This window comes from Lissotriton vulgaris, chromosome 4_1 (assembly GCF_964263255.1).
Source record: "Lissotriton vulgaris chromosome 4_1, aLisVul1.2, whole genome shotgun sequence".
Taxonomy (NCBI): domain Eukaryota; kingdom Metazoa; phylum Chordata; class Amphibia; order Caudata; family Salamandridae; genus Lissotriton; species Lissotriton vulgaris.
Window position 1 is genome coordinate 796,782,929 of NC_141691.1, and position 19,190 is coordinate 796,802,118.

At 45.4% G+C, this 19,190-nt stretch overlaps 1 protein-coding gene across 3 annotated transcripts in view; it reads left to right on the forward strand.

Moving 5' to 3' along the window:
- C4_1H5orf22 (chromosome 4_1 C5orf22 homolog) overlaps positions 1-19,190 on the forward strand; it is a 520,226-nt gene that overhangs the window by 362,915 nt on the left and 138,121 nt on the right. The gene's annotated exons all lie outside the window — the stretch shown is intronic.

Below are 19,190 nucleotides of genomic sequence, written 5' to 3' on the forward strand. Positions count from 1 at the left end.
ACTGTATGCAGGGATTAATAAGGGACTAATACAGCGACTGCAAATAGTACAAAATGCGGCTGCAAGATTCGTCCTGGACACTCCCCGATCCTCCTCGGCAACACTAGCAAGAAAGAATCTACACTGGCTCCCTATAGAGCATCGTATTTCCTTTAAAATCATCTGTTTGGTTCACAGCGCTCTTAAAACTGAAACATCAGTTGGGCTGGGTGCACTTCTCTCCAGCTATGTCCCCAGCAGATGTCTGTGCTCACGGCAACAAAATCTTCTGGTTATCCCTCAGACCAAGAAGACCAGATGGGGAGGTAGAGCCTTCTCTACAGTCGCCCCCCGTCTCTGGAATGCACTCCCTTTGGAACGTAAGTCTCTATCTTCACTGCCCCTCTTTAAAAAGGCCCTGAAAACATGGTGCTTTAAGAAAGCCTACCAGCAATCAGCTCCTGGGACGGATAACCAATGTTGAGCTAGGCGCCTTGATGCCCTTTGGGGCTTAGTCTGCGCGTTATAAATTTTCTTTCATTTCATTTCATTCATTTCACTTCATGAAGTGTGAGGGCGGGGGGGGCGGCTTCCTTTGAAGTCTGATGCAGAGGCTCAGACAAATGGTGGTGTGCGAGCGACTTCCTTTCAAGTCAGATGCGGGAGGGGAGCAAATGGTGAGCGCGCGCCCGGCGCACATGCACTGGCCATAATCTGCATTCCAAAGCCCTCTGGCAGCCTTTCCTGCAGCCCCTACATAAGTCTCGCCGCATTGGCTCCGGCGAGACCTAAAAATCACTGACAGAGACAGTTTGTCTTTCCTTGGCTAGCTGGTACTATAGTTACTTTCTATTTTTTTTATGTTTTATTATAGCATGCAAATGCCACAAAAATGAAAGAAAAAACAAAATATGCTATCATCTAAATGTGGCTGCCTTATACTTACAATGAAAATACCAAATATAAAAAACATTTACCAGTGCAGGAGTTTTATTAGTGATCGTTTTTAAACAATACGCCTTGCAGTTGCGCCATACAAATTCAAGACAGTTATAACGTTGCATGCATTGTCACTTACATGCTTTTAAGCGTAATCTTTAAAAAGGAGTGCAGGAAAAAGAGCTAGTATTTCAATTTACTATGAAAAATAAGTTAATAAAAAAGCACCTTTTAAACCACATTTGCAGCTGAAAAGGAAGGAATGTGACTGTATGTAGGCAGATATGAACAATGTGCGGAAGATTTGTGCAGTCACTGAAAGTGAAGGGAGGGAGTAAAGTGGGCTGACTAATTGCTTTATGCTGTCGTAGGTGAAGCAAAATATGAATGACAGTCCAATGGATGGATGTGTTATGTTTCATATCGGTACTCTAATATAGGTCCAGGGAACATTGTACCCTGTCCCTACATCATCTCCCCTACATTTCACATGAACGAGGCTTATAAGGACATAACTCCTAATAAGGACAGAAGTCTTATAGGGAAAGAACGCCTTATAAGTATTGAGGCCTTCTATGGACTAAACCTTTCACCTAGTTCCATGCAGAGGGAGGGTTTTTCCCAATCAATAATGCTAAGACGGCATCTTTAGCACATATGAATAATTTGAGGACACTACCCAGGGGGTATACTTCACCTCTCCTATCTACGCACAAAGTTAAATTCCATATGTCATCCTCATACTAAACAATGGCTATCACAGGCAAAAGGACTGTATAAATTCAGCACCTCTTGCTATCAGTAGTTGGAGGGAACCGAGACTTCAAGGCCGACACATTGACCAGAGACGCTGAGGCTCCTGCATGCAGTCGCTCCAGCTGACAGTGGTCTAAGCATCCCTTGCGGGGTGTCCAACTCGAGACCAGGACGAGTTCCCACACTCTCATTATTCAGGTAATGGGGTACGACTAAATTCGAGCGGGATTCTTAGCTCCTAGGCTTAATAGCTCTTTTGCACCTATTTACATGCTATGTATACTTAGGTTCATGTATACAGGCATCGTAGAAGTATGCACATTATTTTATAAATGCATGTTATATTCATGTATATGGTCATGACTATTTAAAATGTTAGAACTGTATTATTCCTTTTTATTCACTGTACTGCTGATAATAGATCTCGGCTACTGTGTAACAGTTGTAGCAGCACATATGTTTTACACTAGAAGAACAATGATGCAATAAATTCTTATTGTAAACGCGCTCAATTGTTTCTTCCGTGTATCTCTCTGAGACCAAATTAGCAAGCACGAGTGAATGGGTGAAAAGTAGTATATTGTTTCTACGAGTCTGGGGAATCAGGGTTTGTTGTGTTCTGAGGTTGCCAAAACTAATATCTCTGATAAAAGGAGATTCTAGTGGCACTGTGAGCCAGCTAATGCAAAAACGGCTAACATACGAGGTGGCGGTGCACAGAGTCAGACTACCACCAGACCCACAGTGTATGTTATCTAAAAGCGTATGCCCTGCAGGGGTACTAGAGTAACTACACTGCAGATGAAGCATACTGACCATAAGTCCCTCAATCCATCTTTATAATGTAGGACCCGGTTCTCTTGTTTATCATTTCCCATTACCTGATGTAAATAGTTCACAGAACAGCAAAGATAATGCATACTTCCTGCCTGCCATTAGATAATAGTATTGTTTTCCTTAACTCGCTCTCTCTCCCCCTTTCAACATCTAATACGGTTTTTAGCACTGAATATGGTGGGAAGAGATTCCAGTTCCCTGCAGTTATAGTTTGGCTTAGGCTGTGATTCTCAAGTAGGTGTCACATTATCTGAGGGGCTGCACACCATATGTTTCCCCACTAGTCTCTGTCTCAGACTATGGGGAAGGGCAGTTCTGTATTTAGTAAGGTATTTTGTGCATAAGTTCTGGGTTGCTTAGAAAAAAGGGGCTTTCGCCCCTGCTATTGCATCCTGACTTAAATCCAACAGCTATGCACAGGAAACTTACACCACATTATCCGCATTATGCTTCCAACGCCTGTTTTTAGAGTAGTGACTTTGCCTGATCAAGGAAGAGATCCCTATTCTCAGGCATCCCTTTCCCATAGGGCCTACAGTGAAGCCTAGCACCTGTGTTTTATTATGAGGGTCAACACCTTGTACGTTCTCAATTGTCCCTTTTCTATGCAACAGTGTCCCATCTAGTCTAAACTTGTTTCTTTGAATAATGGTTATTGTAGTGCTGAGAATGTAATTTGATAATTGGGATTCCAAGTTACAAAAAATTGGACCAACAAAATGTATCTGGAATTTTGAACATATTACAGAGTGTACTGTATGCAGCTTACACAGTAAGAGCCTGATCCCTACAGCACACTTAAGCACATCATATTTTGATACATGTTTTGTTACAATTTAATTTTTTTCTTTGAATCTGCAGTAGAAAGGTAGGAGCATCTTAAACATTGCCTATGTATATTGTGAGCAACAATAATTTATTTAGGCTGATTTTGACTCTCTGACATCTACACATTAGGAAAACTGTTGAACTCATTTGAAAGAAATATGAATACAACTGGCTTTTAAAGGTGGAATGCAGGTATACAAAAGATTCACACAACACATACATTATGATGGTAGAAGAGCCACCCGGCCAGTTTAGTCTGCTCATCTCTCCATGAGCAGTTATGCTACTTAGTTTCCAACTTGTTTTACTCGCACTGCTGTTACAGTGCCATTGACCATGTTAACTTTAAAATATTTGTGCATGCCCTTTGTTGGAAGGTGATTTGTCAGTTGGTGCAGGTAGGTACCTAGAGTTAGTAACACCACCATAATCACAAATAAGGTCCAGTAAAGTCTCAATAAATTAATTCTCGCTCTCCCTTGGTGGCTTGTCTCATGAGCAGTCGGGCTTAACTTATAAGACAGGTGTGAAAAGCATTTAAAAACATCAATAACAGAATATAAGTAGGACACAACACACACAAAAAATCCAACACCAATTTATAAATATAGTTACTATTTTTATGAGTTAAATGGCATCAAAACAACACACAATTCAATGTACGGAACTAGAGATATGAATTTTTAAAGATTAAATGTCAAAATGTGCTCTCTATTGCCTAAAAGCTGAGGAAGAGGTTGTATGATATGAACATCAGTTAAGCCATTTTTGTACCTACCTGACTTTGTATAACGTTGTCTGAGAAGTTTTTATATGTACATGCTGAAATGTGCATTTTCGTGTTCTCCATGCCCTTGGAAAGTACTGAATGGTTGTTAGAATAATTACACCCTGTTAATCATTTGTGCTTCTCTAAGATGGAAAAACACACTTTTTTTCCATCCAATTTGCCCTTAGTCAAGCTCTGCAAGTCTCGCTCACATTTCTTTCCTTGAAAATGTAGTGTGGTTAGCTATTTTCTTTGTATGTATAACTGGAAAGAAATATTGTTTGTAATATAGTATAAATATGAAAGAAGAAATGTTTCAGTTGTTCATTCCTTTCACTGACATGTTTTCCTGTTTTGGTTTGTGCTCCCTCCAGCGTGATTAAACTGCTCTACTTTGCCTCCGACTACCTGTACACCTTTAGATTTCAGTGACAAGTGCGCTGGGGTCAGCTTTCCACAAAGCCAAAAGCGCCACCTGGAACATCTGGTTACGCTTGACTGGGACAAAGTCAAAGTTTCAGGCCGACCGCGATGGAGCTCGGGTCAGATACGATGAATGGGAGGGACTGTTCAAGTTTTTACCTTCTGACTAGTGACTTTTTTGAAATTTTTCTTTCAACATCGAGCAAGGCTCTTCGTCAGGCCAGGTGGCTGTACCAACGACAGTGATTTGCTTCCATGCGATGCCTCGGTGATTCCTGGAGGTCTTGGTTCTCGTTGTTGACAGGGAAGAGCTTCGGAGCTTTCAGCCGGGCAAACCTGTATTTCAGGCAGAGTCGTGGTTCGACATCGACAACTTCACTCTCAACATTGGGTCAGCCATCTTATTGAGCTATTTACCAAAAATTCTCCAAATGGTTCCAAACTTTTGGATCTTCTTCCAGACGTCCTTTTGAGGTGTTGACCTGTCCAGAACACCAGCCAAGGTTCCAGACACTCTAAGTTGCTAATTGGAGAGTTGGGACTACCATTTCCACAGTGCACCTGCTCAAATCCTTAAATGTCCACTGGATGTTGGTCAGCTGCGCTCTTCTTGGTGGAGTTGATGCTGGTGACTTCTTGAAGATCTTTTTTTTATACCTGTTGAATTCAAGAAGACCACTTCTCAAACTTTAAAGCAAGGCAACATCCTCTTTTGTGAAGGCCAGAGTGTGCAACAGGTGCAGTCCTTATGAGTGCAGTCAATCTTGGTGCAGATAAGGGGTTCAGCAAGGCAGTTCTTTTCTTCTTCTTGTTTCCAGGCAGTCTAAGTTGCTGGGCTGGTCTCCCATATTTATCCAGGTTTCTGGGCTGGTAAGAAGGGAGTACCCATGACAAATAGGATGCAGGTTGCCGATGACCACTTCCCCTGAAGTGTGGCATTGTCTTGAAAGTACTGTTCACAAAAATCCAAAATGGAGAAAATCTCTCCTGGAGGTGTACATCTGGCTACGCCAACCCACAGGTGTGACTAACTTTCCCCAACACTCCCCTTCCAGACCCTCCCCTAATTCAATTACAGGCCCTCCCATCCGACTGGAGGTGCAGGAAGTGAGAGTGTGCCTGGTTCCTGTCCTCACTGTATTTCTCCCTTTGAAGACCAGTTTGGCTACCCAGCCCCCCTCCTGGCATCTGCAGGCAGCAGATCTCCTTCCACCAGATGTCTCCTTTATCTCAGTTCAGGCCACTTCAAAACCTAATTAAAACAGCTTGGCTCAGCCTGTCCGAGGCTGGCCACATCAGAAGAGGCTACTACAGAGCTGAATTGGGTAACTTTAGGAAAGCAGTTCAATAACTTATTTTCTATAATATTTATAATAAGTCCACCCATGGCAAGTTGCTGAACATATTGCAACTATTATTTTCATACTTTGAAGATTATTTTAGCTTACTCCTGTCAAAAGATAGCCTTTATTAATGTTAAATGAAATCTTCCTATGTTAGCTTATGAAGCTAATGTACTACAATGGGGAAAACGAAATTGGCGGGTTTACCCTCACCAGGGCATACAAAACATTGTTTATAATGTCCCTGCTTATTTTAACATGGGCCGTAGGGGGCACCTAGGGCAGTCCTTAGGGAATACTGGTATGTACAAATTTGGCAGTTTAAGACTTGAAAGTACCTTTAATTCCAAAGTCGACTTTGGATGTAGTTTTATTTTAAAAGCAGCCTGTGAAGCAGGGCTGACTTTTGAAATGACAGCAGGCACCACAGAAGTGCACGCTTAAGTGCATTGAATTCACTGGGCCTCTAAACCTGCATGCCCTATCATATAATAGGTACTTACAGGTAGGTTGTCAGTACCAATTGTAATTACACCTAATTATCATATACCCTTTAAACAGATCACTGGCCTTGTTAGCAGAGCCCAGAGCACATTCAATCAGAGGCAGTAACCACTAGTATCAGTCAAACAAGCATTTGCAGTGCAATAGGTCTCGCATTTACGAGAGTTTGAGCTATTTGCATTATAGATGACAATGGGCCACATGCATCAATCATCTTTGTGTGCGCAAACTATATTTCTTGATACATGTATCAAACCCTATTTTGCGATTCAGTAACCTGTTACCTAATTGCACAACGGGTTTAAGATTCGCTGTTTTGAAGGGACTTGTTTAGGGCATCCCTTTCAAATAGCGAATCCTAATGGTATGTATGAATGTTTAGTGACCGTGAATGTGGTGGAAAAACATTTGCATGTTACCACCTACTTCAAGTAGGTGGTAACCCATTCGCGAATGGGAAGGGTTCCCAAAGAGGCCCCTTTCCCTTTGTGAATGTTTGTAAAAGCATTTTGTAAAGCAGCCCGTTTTCCTTTAAGGAAACCAGCTCCTTTACAAAAAGAAAGATTGCTTTATTTAAAAGCAATCACAGACATGGTGGTCTGCTGACACCAGCAGGCCACCATCCCAGTGATTTTTGCGATTCCTAGGGGTCTCAAATTGCAATCTGCCTCATTAAAATTAATGAAGTAGGTCGGTTCGTGACCCACTACGAATCAGTATATGAAACTCATTGAGTTTCATACATTGAAAATTCCGATTACCTAATTGCGATTTTCAGAAAATCGCAATTGGGTAATTTCAATTCCAATTTTGATACATGTGGCCCAATGCCTTTTATTTATGTGTTGTTTTTAAAACAGATATATAAAAGGCATTGTCATTACAATGCCAATGGCTTAAACTGTCACAAATGCAATACTTATTGCATTGCAAATGCATTCATGCTATAACTTTTTTGGAAAAGCGTTAGGGGAGAGCGGTCCCGCCTGCAGAGTCAGGCAAGACAAAGCTATTTGGATTATAGTGCTCGGGGCTGTTTTAAAGCTTACCTAGGACCACACGTAGCAAGGGCTGTCCCCATGGGAAGTTACAAAATAAGATAAGGCGGTACAAAGGATGGACTATTAAGCCTATTGGTTAGTGCACAGCCACAGTTTACAGTGGACAATGATACAGCCAATGAAACAAATGGGCGGAGAGTGGGCGGAGCTTCAAGTCCCTACCTGAATGAAGCATGACTCACAGAGCAGAGCATGCGCTGCCCAGGCTCAAGCTAAAAATGGGGGTGATCAAGGCAAAAGAATGAATTCCTCACGTCCTTGCTCCACACCACTCCAGTTGGCTGGAGCTTTAACACATTTAACATCTAAATAAAAAACTCTGATCCAGTGAATCTTATTTCCTGTTTTCATTCTCTTTGCACGTTATGTGCGCACCTTGAATAGAAAATAGACTTACATTTTTCCGACCCATAAAGAAACAGAAGCCGTATGTGTACAAGTGTTTACTGTACACATCGTACCCTAACAAGCAGGGTAGAACTGGGACAAAAAATAGGCCCGGGCGTCAAAATAAAAGTGTCTCGTATGAGTGAAAGTAAAGTGTAATGACATGCTGTATATGTGTTTTGCTAAGTATGGAAAATTGCATGGATTTGAGCTTGCTGCAGGCAATGTTTGTTTTAATATCAGGGAAGTCAGCTGTAAAAACTGTCCCAGCTGACCACAAAACAGTCCCACTCCCAGCCAAAATTTTTTCCCACACACTGACATTTCAGACCAGTACATTTAGGCACTGCCTGATTGCCCTATAAGCCAATCCATCCCTGCTGGCAAGCCATTGAGGTTAGCTGTACACATTTAAAAAAAAAGAAAAAAAAATTCTGGCTGTCTCTCTGTGCCACCCTCATACAGCTTATGATCGTAGGGAGTGAGGGGGAAGCCACGATTCTGATGCACCACCAGAGCTTTTTTTTATTTTTATAAAATGTTTTTTATTGAGAGTCATAAGAACATTCGTACAGAAGGTGCATGAAAACGTACAGTGGTTCAAAGCAACTATGCGTAGTTATGACAGAAAATAATACATCTAAATTTTAACCATAAAACAAAATACAAAAGAGCAATTCCCCGAAAGAGGAGAAAAAGAAAAAATAATTGACAATTATAATCACGGTGTGATGCATCAGCGGTATGTACAAAAGCAATACCTGTAATGAGACCAGGTACATCTTATTTCTGGCTAAGTTTGTGATAAAGACACTGGTCTCCCTCCCATGCCAAGTCCCCAGTATGGTGTTGCATGCAGCTGGTAATAATGTAGCATATACTTTGCTCGTGGTGTCAAAATAAATCATGTCATGGAGCTAAGGTCTCACCATTGGCATTTGAGCTCTTCCCCAATGTAGAGAAATTTGTTGTTTTACAAGAAGCATTACGATTGTGGTGAACCATCTGATCCCTTTTTTGAGCGGTTGAGCATACCCCAGTAGCGCTGTCAATGGTGTAGGTGATATCGCCTGTCTCACCATTAGAGACAGGTGCCGGAAGACCTCCCCCAAGTATGTCTGCAGAGGCGCACAGTTCCATGCAAGGTGCAGGAAGTCAGCTTCAAGTGCAGCGCATCTGGCACATACATGTGACACTCTAGGGTCCATCTTAGATAATACTTTCAGGGTTACATAAACTCTGTGTAGATATTTAAATGTAATAATGTGTGGCGATGATTGTTCGAAATGAAGCGTGTTTGTGCTCAGCAATAGTTCTATATATCGTCCGTTATCGATATTCCTAGGTCCCGTTCCCAGACCACCCTTGCTTTGGCTCCAGCTTCCGTGCGAAGGGACAGTGATAGATGGTACAGGCGCGAAACCAGGTGGGTACTGTCCGTCAAAGTTATGATAAGTGTGAGAGGGGGGGGAAGTCCTCTGGCTCCTCCGATGCTGTCGGTATAGCCCTAATTAGAGATCCTCGGACTCTGTGAGGAAGGAATTTATCCATGTGTGTAGCCTCTCTATGAGAAGTGATTTCGGATATGGTGCATGGACACAAGTCTTTAAACAGGTCTCCAATCTTCCAGAGTCCATGTTTGGCCAATGTACTTTGGGTAAGGGCTTCAGTGGTGGGGGACAGCCATGTGTTATCTGCCAAAGGCACACTTGCCGAATATAAAGACTCTTTCTGTAAGTAACACTACAGTTTGGTCCACGCCCAGCATGTCATGGGCAGTGTCTGGATCTCAGTGGGGCATCGCGACAGGCCTTGTGGCAAGATAATGGAGAGCGAATTGGGATATATTTCTGAAGGGTCAGGCTTGAGATACTGAAGTCGGGCATCTGGGTGGTATCAATAATATGTAAAGTAGGTCTGAGCAACAAGGTAATAGAGATAGAAATCGGGGACTCCGAATCCTCCACGTTCGTAAGGCATAATTAAGGTGGCCCAGCTTACATGAGGCTGCTTACCTGCCCAGACAAGGTGAATAAGTATCGACTGGAGAGTGTCGAAAAATGTTGTGGTTAAAGTGATGGGGATGTTCAAGAAGAGCTATATAAATTGTGGCAGAACCACCATTTTCAATATAGCAATCCTGCCGGCGATGTAGAGGGGGGAGTGTAATCCACCTTTCAGTCTGCGTTGTGAGATGGTCAACTGCAGGACCATAATTCAGGCAGATAGCTTTGGGGGCACTACAATGTAAATAAATGCTGAGGTAATTGGGAGAGTCAATACACCACTGTAAGGGGAACCCCAGATTCTATTTGGGTAGTTGATGGGGTCAGTGGAAACATTTCCGATTTGGCCCAATTAATAATTAATCTTGAGTACGCCCCAAATCAGACAACCTCTTGCAAGAGTGGGGACATGTTCTCTGCTGGTTGTCGTACAAGTAGCATAACATCATCAGCATAGAACAAAACTACAAGAGGGTCCGTAAGTAACTGAAGCGCGCGGTGAAGATGCCGTTCCTGTATGTGGCGCGCAAGGGGAGCCATAGCCGCAATAAATAAAAGAGGTGAGAGAGGGCACCCTTGCCTGGTGCCACGTGACAGGGGAAACTGAGTTGTTATTTCACCATTTACCTTTAAGTGAGCCACTGGGCCTGAATACAGCAAGCGGACCAAATTTAAGAAAGCAATAGGGATGCCCAGTTTCTGCATCGCAACATATAAAAAGGGCCACTCCAACTAATCAAAAGCCTTCTCGGCATCGAGTACAATGACTGCCACTGGCAATGTGGGCTTCATTTGGTTAATCACCAAGAAAATAGCACGTAAGTTGAGTGTGGTGGAACTATCAGGTCCAAAACCAGCCTGAAAGGGGCATAACGTGGTAGCAACGAGTAGTGATAGAAGGGTAGCTAATATTTTGGCTAGAATGTTAGAACCGTAATTGAGTAGTGATAATGGCCTGTAGGATGAGCATTGACGAGGTGATTTCCCCGGCTTGAGCAGTAACGTGACAATGGCTTCACACATCATTGGAGAAAGAGACCCATTCTGTAGAGCCTCATCATATACTTCTAACAGTCGCAGAGCTAATTTGTGTTGGTAAGCCATATAAAACTCCCCAGAAAGGCCATCAGAGCACGGGGCACGGCTGCTAGCTAGATCTTTTATTGCCTATCGGATTTCCTCTGCATCTATTGGGGAGGCTAGGAACTCACGCTGTCTCTTCTCAAGCCAGACCATGGCTTTCTCTTCCAAATAGTCTGCCAGAGCTTGTCCCACTGGGGGGTTGCACGTCGTGTATAAGCGGGTATATTAAGAGAGAAAAGCTACAGTAATGTCTGTTCCCTTCGTCATTGTAGTCACGGTGTCTGTGTCAAGGTGTGTGATGAATGCAGAGTGTAATTAGGGCGGCAAGTGTCCTGCCGGACCTCCCACCTTCTCCATACACCCGGGCGATAGTATACTTGCTAAGATATTTAACTTCACCGGCAGCCAAGTGAGTGAAGTCAGTGAATAGCGTTGCACGATCTTGCAAGGACAGTGAGGACGATGTAGTCTGTGCAGCTGCATCCATGTTCGTGAGTTTTTGCTCTACTCCCTCCAGTTCCCCCCGTATAGATTGGAGCACGCCAGCATGTTTAGAGATACAGAACCCCTAAATAAATGAAGGCGTCCCATAGCACCCACTGCGAAGTCACCGTTCCTTCATTTAACAAGAAGTACACTTTGCTATGAAATGCTGAGTCAAGCAGAGCCGATGCGGGGAACCTTCATAGAGCACGTTGCTTCAGAATCATAGGGAAATCTACCGAAAGCGTTTCGGGGGGAATGGTCAGACAGTGTGCGGGGCATATAGTCAATCGTCCGTACCACCAAAAGTAATTGTGGTGTTAGATACCTATGATCTGTCTGGGACCTTGAGCTGTGTGGGGCTGAATAAAATGAATAGCTATGAACCCCTGGATGCTTTGTGTGCCAAGGGTCCATCAGTAGGGCAGATTCCAACAGTGCGGTAAGTCCCTGTGTAGCGTATGGCTTTGTGATGCGAACTGATCCAGTAGTATTGGTAGCGGGGTCTATTGTGAGATTGCAGTACCCACCCATGAGTATATGGTCGGAGCCTAGGCGGTCAATATATGCAGTAATTTTAGGAAAATAGTCAGAGGTGTCAACATTCGGAGCATAAATGTTAATGAAAAGAACTGACTTCCCCCCACAGCCCCCGCACAATTATATATCTGCCCTCATCATCAGCCGCAACCTCCGAGACCTGAAACGGAAGGGAGCAATGAATCAGTATGCATACCCCTCGAGAATATGAACTATAGCTGGCAAAGACGCAAACCCATGAACAGGGAGTGGTGCGTAATTTGTCTCTTGGAGGGAGGCGACCTGGATAGACTGTCTAGCCATATACTCCAGGACTTGTCTGCATTTTTTTGGAATTGAAAACCCTTTCACATTCCAGGACAGGCCTTTAAGACGCAAGCAAAGACTCATCTTTGGAGGTCTTCTAACCACTGTTGAGTTGATCTTCACAGTTTTTAAATTGCAAGAGTCACACCGTGTGCAATATAAATAGGTTTTGCTCCATACCAGAAAACAACTAATCTATAAACAACAAATAGGAAACCCCAACTCCTGCTACACCCCCCACCCACATTGGATACACAAATACAAGGCACCTGTTGAATCCCAATCGAATAATAACAGACAAGAGGAAAGAAGGAGAGGAAAGAGAGGCAGGAAAACATCCTAAGGGGGGAGCTGCCAATTGACAATATGCAATGACAGGATTGTATCCGCCTAATCTGTGTCTGCTCTGCAGCAGCAAGTCATGTATTTCATGGCAATGCAGTGTAGTAAATCCTCGGTATCTGTCTCTCGTACCGTTTCTTCAAGTCACCATGGGATTAACACAAGAACTACCATTGCCACTTTCCACTGCTGAAGGCATGGTTCAGGTCGGCTCTCACTCAGAAGGTAGCTGCCAGCTATTTAAGAACCAGGTTCCCGAATACCATCATGCTTTTGCAGCTTGCCCCCGTTTTGCTTTTTCTTCCAGAACTTTGCCGCTTTGTCAGGGGTATCAAAAATGTGCGCTTTACCACCCATCTGGATTCGGGTCCGGGCCGGGTATAGCATGGCGTATTTGACATTCGCCTTCTGGAGAGAGTGTTTGATGTCCATGTACTTGCAGCACGCTTCTTGCACCAGTGGTGTGAAATATGGTAAAATAGAGATGTTAGATCCCGGATAGCTGAGTGAGCAGAGTTCTCTGGACAGCTGAAATGTTACATAACGGTCGTGATAATTAAGAATTTTTTGCAATTATTATCCTCAGAGTTGTTCCCGGCACCGTGGGGTCCCAAAGATCGGTGTGCTCTCTCCACTGCAAATGTAGCAGAAAATATCTCACTCCCAAACACTGCAAGGACAGACTCAACGAATTTAGCCATAGAGCCGGTGTTCCTAGTTTCAGCAATACTGGCAAGGCGGATGTTATTTCTGCACGAGCGTGCTTCCAAATCCTCTGTCTTCATTGCAAGCTGTTTAAGCAGGCCCTCTGCTTTTTCTAATCTCTGGACGGTGGGTTGCGCATCTTCAAGATCAGTAATCCGCTGTTCAGCACCACCAATCCGGATTCCTTCCGCCTCCAGCCGACCATGGATGTCATCAAGGCGAGTGGTAAGTGTGTCTAGGCGGGCATCAATGGCCTGGAAACCAGCCCACATCTCGGCCATGATGTGTGCGGTACCTTCCAGCTGATGTGATTCTGCTTCATTGGGGTACTCAGTGTTGTCTCGCCTGGGGGTCTTGCAAGCCTCAAAGTTCAGTTGATGTTGTTTGGGGTCTGTGCGACTCATTTCAAGCAGTAGAGGCAAAGAAAGTGTCCCCAGAGGTTAACCAGTAATAACAAGCATTTGCAATGCAATGGTCTCGGCATCATTAAAGGTAGAGCTATTGGCATTGCTCATGACATTTCTTTTTTTTTTTTTTTAAATCAAAAATAAATGGCCATTGTCATTAACATTGCCAATACACAGCACTCTGCACTCAACAGCACACAATGCTCTGCACACTTGCTCTGCACTCACTGCTCTGCACACTCACTCTGCACACTCACTCTGCACTCACTGCTCTGCACACTCACTCTGCACACTCGCCACTCTGCACACTCGCCACTCTGCACACTCGCTACTCTGCACACTCGCCACTCTGCACACTCGCCACTCTGCACACTCGCCACTCTGCACACTCGCCACTCTGCACACTCGCCACTCTGCACACTCGCCACTCTGCACACTCGCCACTCTGCACACTCGCCACTCTGCACACTCGCCACTCTGCACTCTCGCCACTCTGCACTCTCGCCACTCTGCACTCACCACTCTGCACTCACCACTCTGCACTCACCACTCTGCACTCACCACTCTGCACTCACCACTCACCACTCTGCACTCACCACTCTGCACTCACCACTCTGCACTCACCACTCTGCACTCACCACTCACCACTCTGCACTCACCACTCACCACTCTGCACTCACCACTCTGCACTCACCACTCTGCACTCACCACTCTGCACTCACCACTCTGCACTCACCACTCTGCACTCACCACTCTGCACTCACCACTCTGCACTCACCACTCTGCACTCACCACTCTGCACTCACCACTCTGCACTCACCACTCTGCACTCACCACTCTGCACTCTGCACTCACCACTCTGCACTCTGCACTCACCACTCTGCACTCTGCACTCACCACTCTGCACTCTGCACTCACCACTCACCACTCTGCACTCACCACTCTGCACTCACCACTCTGCACTCACCACTCTGCACTCACCACTCTGCACTCACCACTCTGCACTCACCACTCTGCACTCACCACTCTGCACTCACCACTCTGCACTCACCACTCTGCACTCACCACTCTGCACTCACCACTCTGCACTCACCACTCTGCACTCTGCACTCACCACTCACCACTCTGCACTCACCACTCACCACTCTGCACTCACCACTCACCACTCACCACTCTGCACTCACCACTCACCACTCTGCACTCACCACTCTGCACTCACCACTCTGCACTCACCACTCTGCACTCACCACTCTGCACTCACCACTCACCACTCTGCACTCACCACTCACCACTCTGCACTCACCACTCTGCACTCACCACTCTGCACTCACCACTCACCACTCTGCACTCACCACTCTGCACTCACCACTCTGCACTCACCACTCTGCACTCACCACTCTGCACTCACCACTCTGCACTCACCACTCTGCACTCACCACTCTGCACTCTGCACTCTGCACTCTGCACTCACCACTCTGCACTCACCACTCTGCACTCACCACTCTGCACTCACCACTCTGCACTCACCACTCTGCACTCACCATCTGTCTGCTCCATCACTGTAATAGAAGTAAAATATGATGCGAGCTCTTCGCCAACTGCTGGTCTGCGGGCAAAATGGTCCCCTTCAAAGTCTTGAAGCGCCTGCACATGCGGAGGTGCCTGACAAGCTGCGGATCCAAGTTCAGTGGATGGCAATGCCAGGGTGCCATGCCAAGCTGCCATGTCGTGCAAGCAGATGGGCAGGATAAAGCTGTTTAGTGTAATTATTATTGTTGAAATTAGAGGCATGTGGGAGCAGTTATTTACAGCCATCGCCCAGGCTGGGTGCCAGTGTTCTGCATGCAGTGGGAAGTCCTTTCTGTGTTTATTCGAAATGCAGAAACAGAAGATCAAAGCAACTTTGGGTGAGATAGAAACTAATGGGCAAAGGAGGACTTGAGAACCCTAACACCATATATTTGTTGTGTTTCTTGCTGGCTGGTCTTCTGCATTCCAGTGCTTCAGCTGGCTGTTGTCCTTCCTTACCTGCAGTGGGAGCATGTGTTCTCATTGATCGACAGCTGAGGCATGGTGTCTGTCTGAGTCTCCAAAAGCCCTTGAAAGATTTGTTAATGCATGCCTTCTTGACTGGAGAGGCATAACTATCCCAGTATCGTGCACATGTCTCAAGGGGTACAATGGACGACACAATTACGTTTTCTAAACCAAGAGTTAGCACCAGATTCGTTACCAAGCTCGCCGCCCCGGAAGTCAGGCACGGTCGCCTGTGACGGGGGCGGGGCCACGTTCACACCGGAAGAGGAGGCAGGCGGAGTCGTAGCGTCTCGCGGCCCGGGGCTCCTGTGAGCGGTGTAGAGCCCCGGGGCCGCGCCAGCAGGAGGTTGGGCGCCGCGTGCTGAGGTAAGGTAAGTTCTGGAGCGCGATTGCTGCACTTGTGTGTGTGTATGCTCGTGTGTGTGTGTGTATGTATGTGCGCGACGGTGACGGCGGGGGAGGGGGGTCTGGAGCGCGATTGGTGCACTTGTGTGTGTGTATGGTCGTGTGTGTGTGTGTATGTATGTGCGTGACGGCGGGGGAGGGGGGGCCTCGGTGCACTTGTGTGTGTGCGCGCGCGTGAGTATGAGTCAGGGGTGGTGTCTCTGTATGTATGTATGTGCGTGCGTGCATGGGCGCGTGTGTGTGTGTATGCGCATGCGTGTGTTGTGCTTGCGCTTCCCAGGAGACAGCGCCTGGCCACAGCGCGCGTTCCAGCTACAAATCGCCTGGAAGGATGCGCGTGACCTGGACTGTCTCCTGGGACTGCCACTCGCTGACATAAGATCTCGGCGGAGACGCGCTTACGCGTGTCTTTTAGCCGAGACCTAAAAAGCAGTGGACCGATGCGTGGGGGCCAATTTGCAGCAAGTATGCCTGGCGCTATTACCGATCTTGTTTCAGGCCCAGGGACGCGATGTATGCAAAAAGGGTCGCACAGTATTGCAGGTGCCAACCGGGAGTCTCCCAAACCACCAATGGCCAAGCAGTGGGCGTCACTGCAATTATGCAGGCACAATAGTGACGTTCTAGGGTGGCAACATGTCCAGTGAGTTAATGATAGCGTCTGTCATGTGGAGCGGGACACCCTTAAGCGCAGCATGAGATCCAAGACTCATCTATACCTGCCCGGTGAGCTTGTTGATCTGAACAGAGAGGCCGACTAGGTCCCACCATGTCCCCTACCTTCCAGGCAATCAGGAAACATCACACGCCCTCAAGCACCAAGTTCAGGAGCAGGGGGGCACAGCAGGCTCCACGTCACGTGGGGCAGAATCGCCGGTATGCAGAGGTCTCCAAAGCGGCAGCAATCTCCGGTGCTGTGCACGCTCACCGGATCCCACCCTCGGGCTCATTCGAGGCCCCTGAGGCTTCCGAGAGCTGCGTCGGGTCCGGAAGCATTATCAGCCAGATTACAGCATAGCAGGCATCATGGGGGACCTGACTCGGTCCCGCTTGCAGTCGAGGTCCACAAAGAAGCCGGGAACGGATCAGGAGTCAGGCCAACAGCATGGTGATGGAGGGAGGCGGCGAAGGATATGTGGCGGCTCCGGAGCTACAGAGTCAAGCGGCCATCTTGGTCGCTGACTCATCCACGCCCCCAAGCACCACCAGATCTTTAAGGTGATAAGCCTTGTTGTGTGTATGCCCGATTAATTCAGCCAGTACCAAGTCAGACTGGCGATATGTCTCCAAAGTACCGGCTTACTGGAAAGTCTGAAGACAACACTCATGACAGTCTGACGTGGCACTTACAGCCAGTTTTACTGCTGACATTTTATCAGAACTTGCAAGCATAGCGCTTTTCAGCTTATTTCGTGCAAAAATCGAAATCTGCGAAAACACAATATCTTGGAGAGTCTGGAAGAGCAGCATCTAAGATTTTTTTTTCCTTTAGGTCGAGCCTGGGCAGCGCATGTGCTGCTCTGTAAGCCATGCTGTATTGAAGTATGTACTTGAAGCCCTGCCCCCCTCTGCCCATATTTGTCATTGGCTTGTGTCATTGTCCTTCTTGAAGGCTGGCTTCTGGTTTATTAGGCTTGTTAGTCCCTCCTTAGCACCACCTTGTCTTCATGTGTATCCTCCAATGAGGACTGGCCTTTTTACTTCGGTTGTTGTCTTTAGTTTGTAAGCACTATTTTTCTCTGTGTTTCTCTTACTGCAGGAGGGCTCTCGAACGCAGTTGTCACCACCAGCTTGTTTATTTAACTCGTATCAAACAGGGAACACTTCAGCGTGACAGAAGGGGGCAACTCAGAGATGCCTTCAGGCATTTGGAATGGAATAGGTCTCGCATTTGCGAGAGTTTAGGCTATTGGCATGCCTTTTATTTATGTTTTAATACCCAAAACATAAATAAAAGGCATTGTCATTTACAATGACAATAGCTCAAACTCTCGTAAATGCAAGACCTATTGCATTGAAGATGCTTGTTTTACTAATGCAGCTTTTTCAGAGCCTTCACTTTTTCAGAGGTTCGTATGAAATTTAAATAGTTGACATTGTTTTTTGGAGGTATTAGTTCCACACATTATTAAAAGGTAATCATTGAAGAAGAAATGAACAGGTGTGAATTAATCATTCTTTTATTGGCCAACCGGTTGCCTTTATTGGTTTGACACAATCTCTCATTAATGTACAGGGCTATGGCACCCTCCAGAAGTGCGATTCCATAGTAAAAAAACGTAATATATTTGTATCCCCAGTAAATGTTTTTGTCGTATTTTGGGAAGGTGAGAGGTACTTCTGTTCTGTTGACTGAAATGTTTCCTTTGAGCAGGCCTTTTTAGAAACACAACCCAGTATTTAGGCGGGCGATTTTTAATCTAACTAAAGAATTGTATAGTTCCACACTGTCATTTCCAATCTAAATTTGCACAGATATACAGTTATACTGATAAAACTATATTGCATGTAAATGATAATGTGTGGAAATCTTGTTTCAGTGGATATTTATCATTTGTTCATCGCCGACTAAAGTGTCTAAATTTGCCCTGATCCTATTAAAATCTTGTCTCCAACACATTTCAGAGTTGCCCAAAAATGTGCTTCATTTTTGCTTTCCTAACTGCTGTATGTGTACATTTCAGTTACAGGTATTTACAATTTGTTGTGTTTTACAAAAAAATAACGTTCTGCAGCATTTTCTTTCATACTCCCTGTACCCAGCAAGATTGTCACATAATTCACTTTAATTTTCTTTGTCTGACTTGTGAGAAGAGTTTGTAAACACCAATCCCTGTATTAAAAAAAAAATATATGCGAATTGGTCAGAAGGCATAGCCTGACATTTGACTTCTGTCTTTGAGGCACAGAAAATGTGACAAGATAAACACAGAATTTAAAAGCATCTTTATTTATTGTTCGGATTTTTACAACCCACCAAAAATCAGCTCATGACACACCAGTGGGTCGCGACTTATAATTTGGGACACATTGCCTTAGAGGTTTAGTAC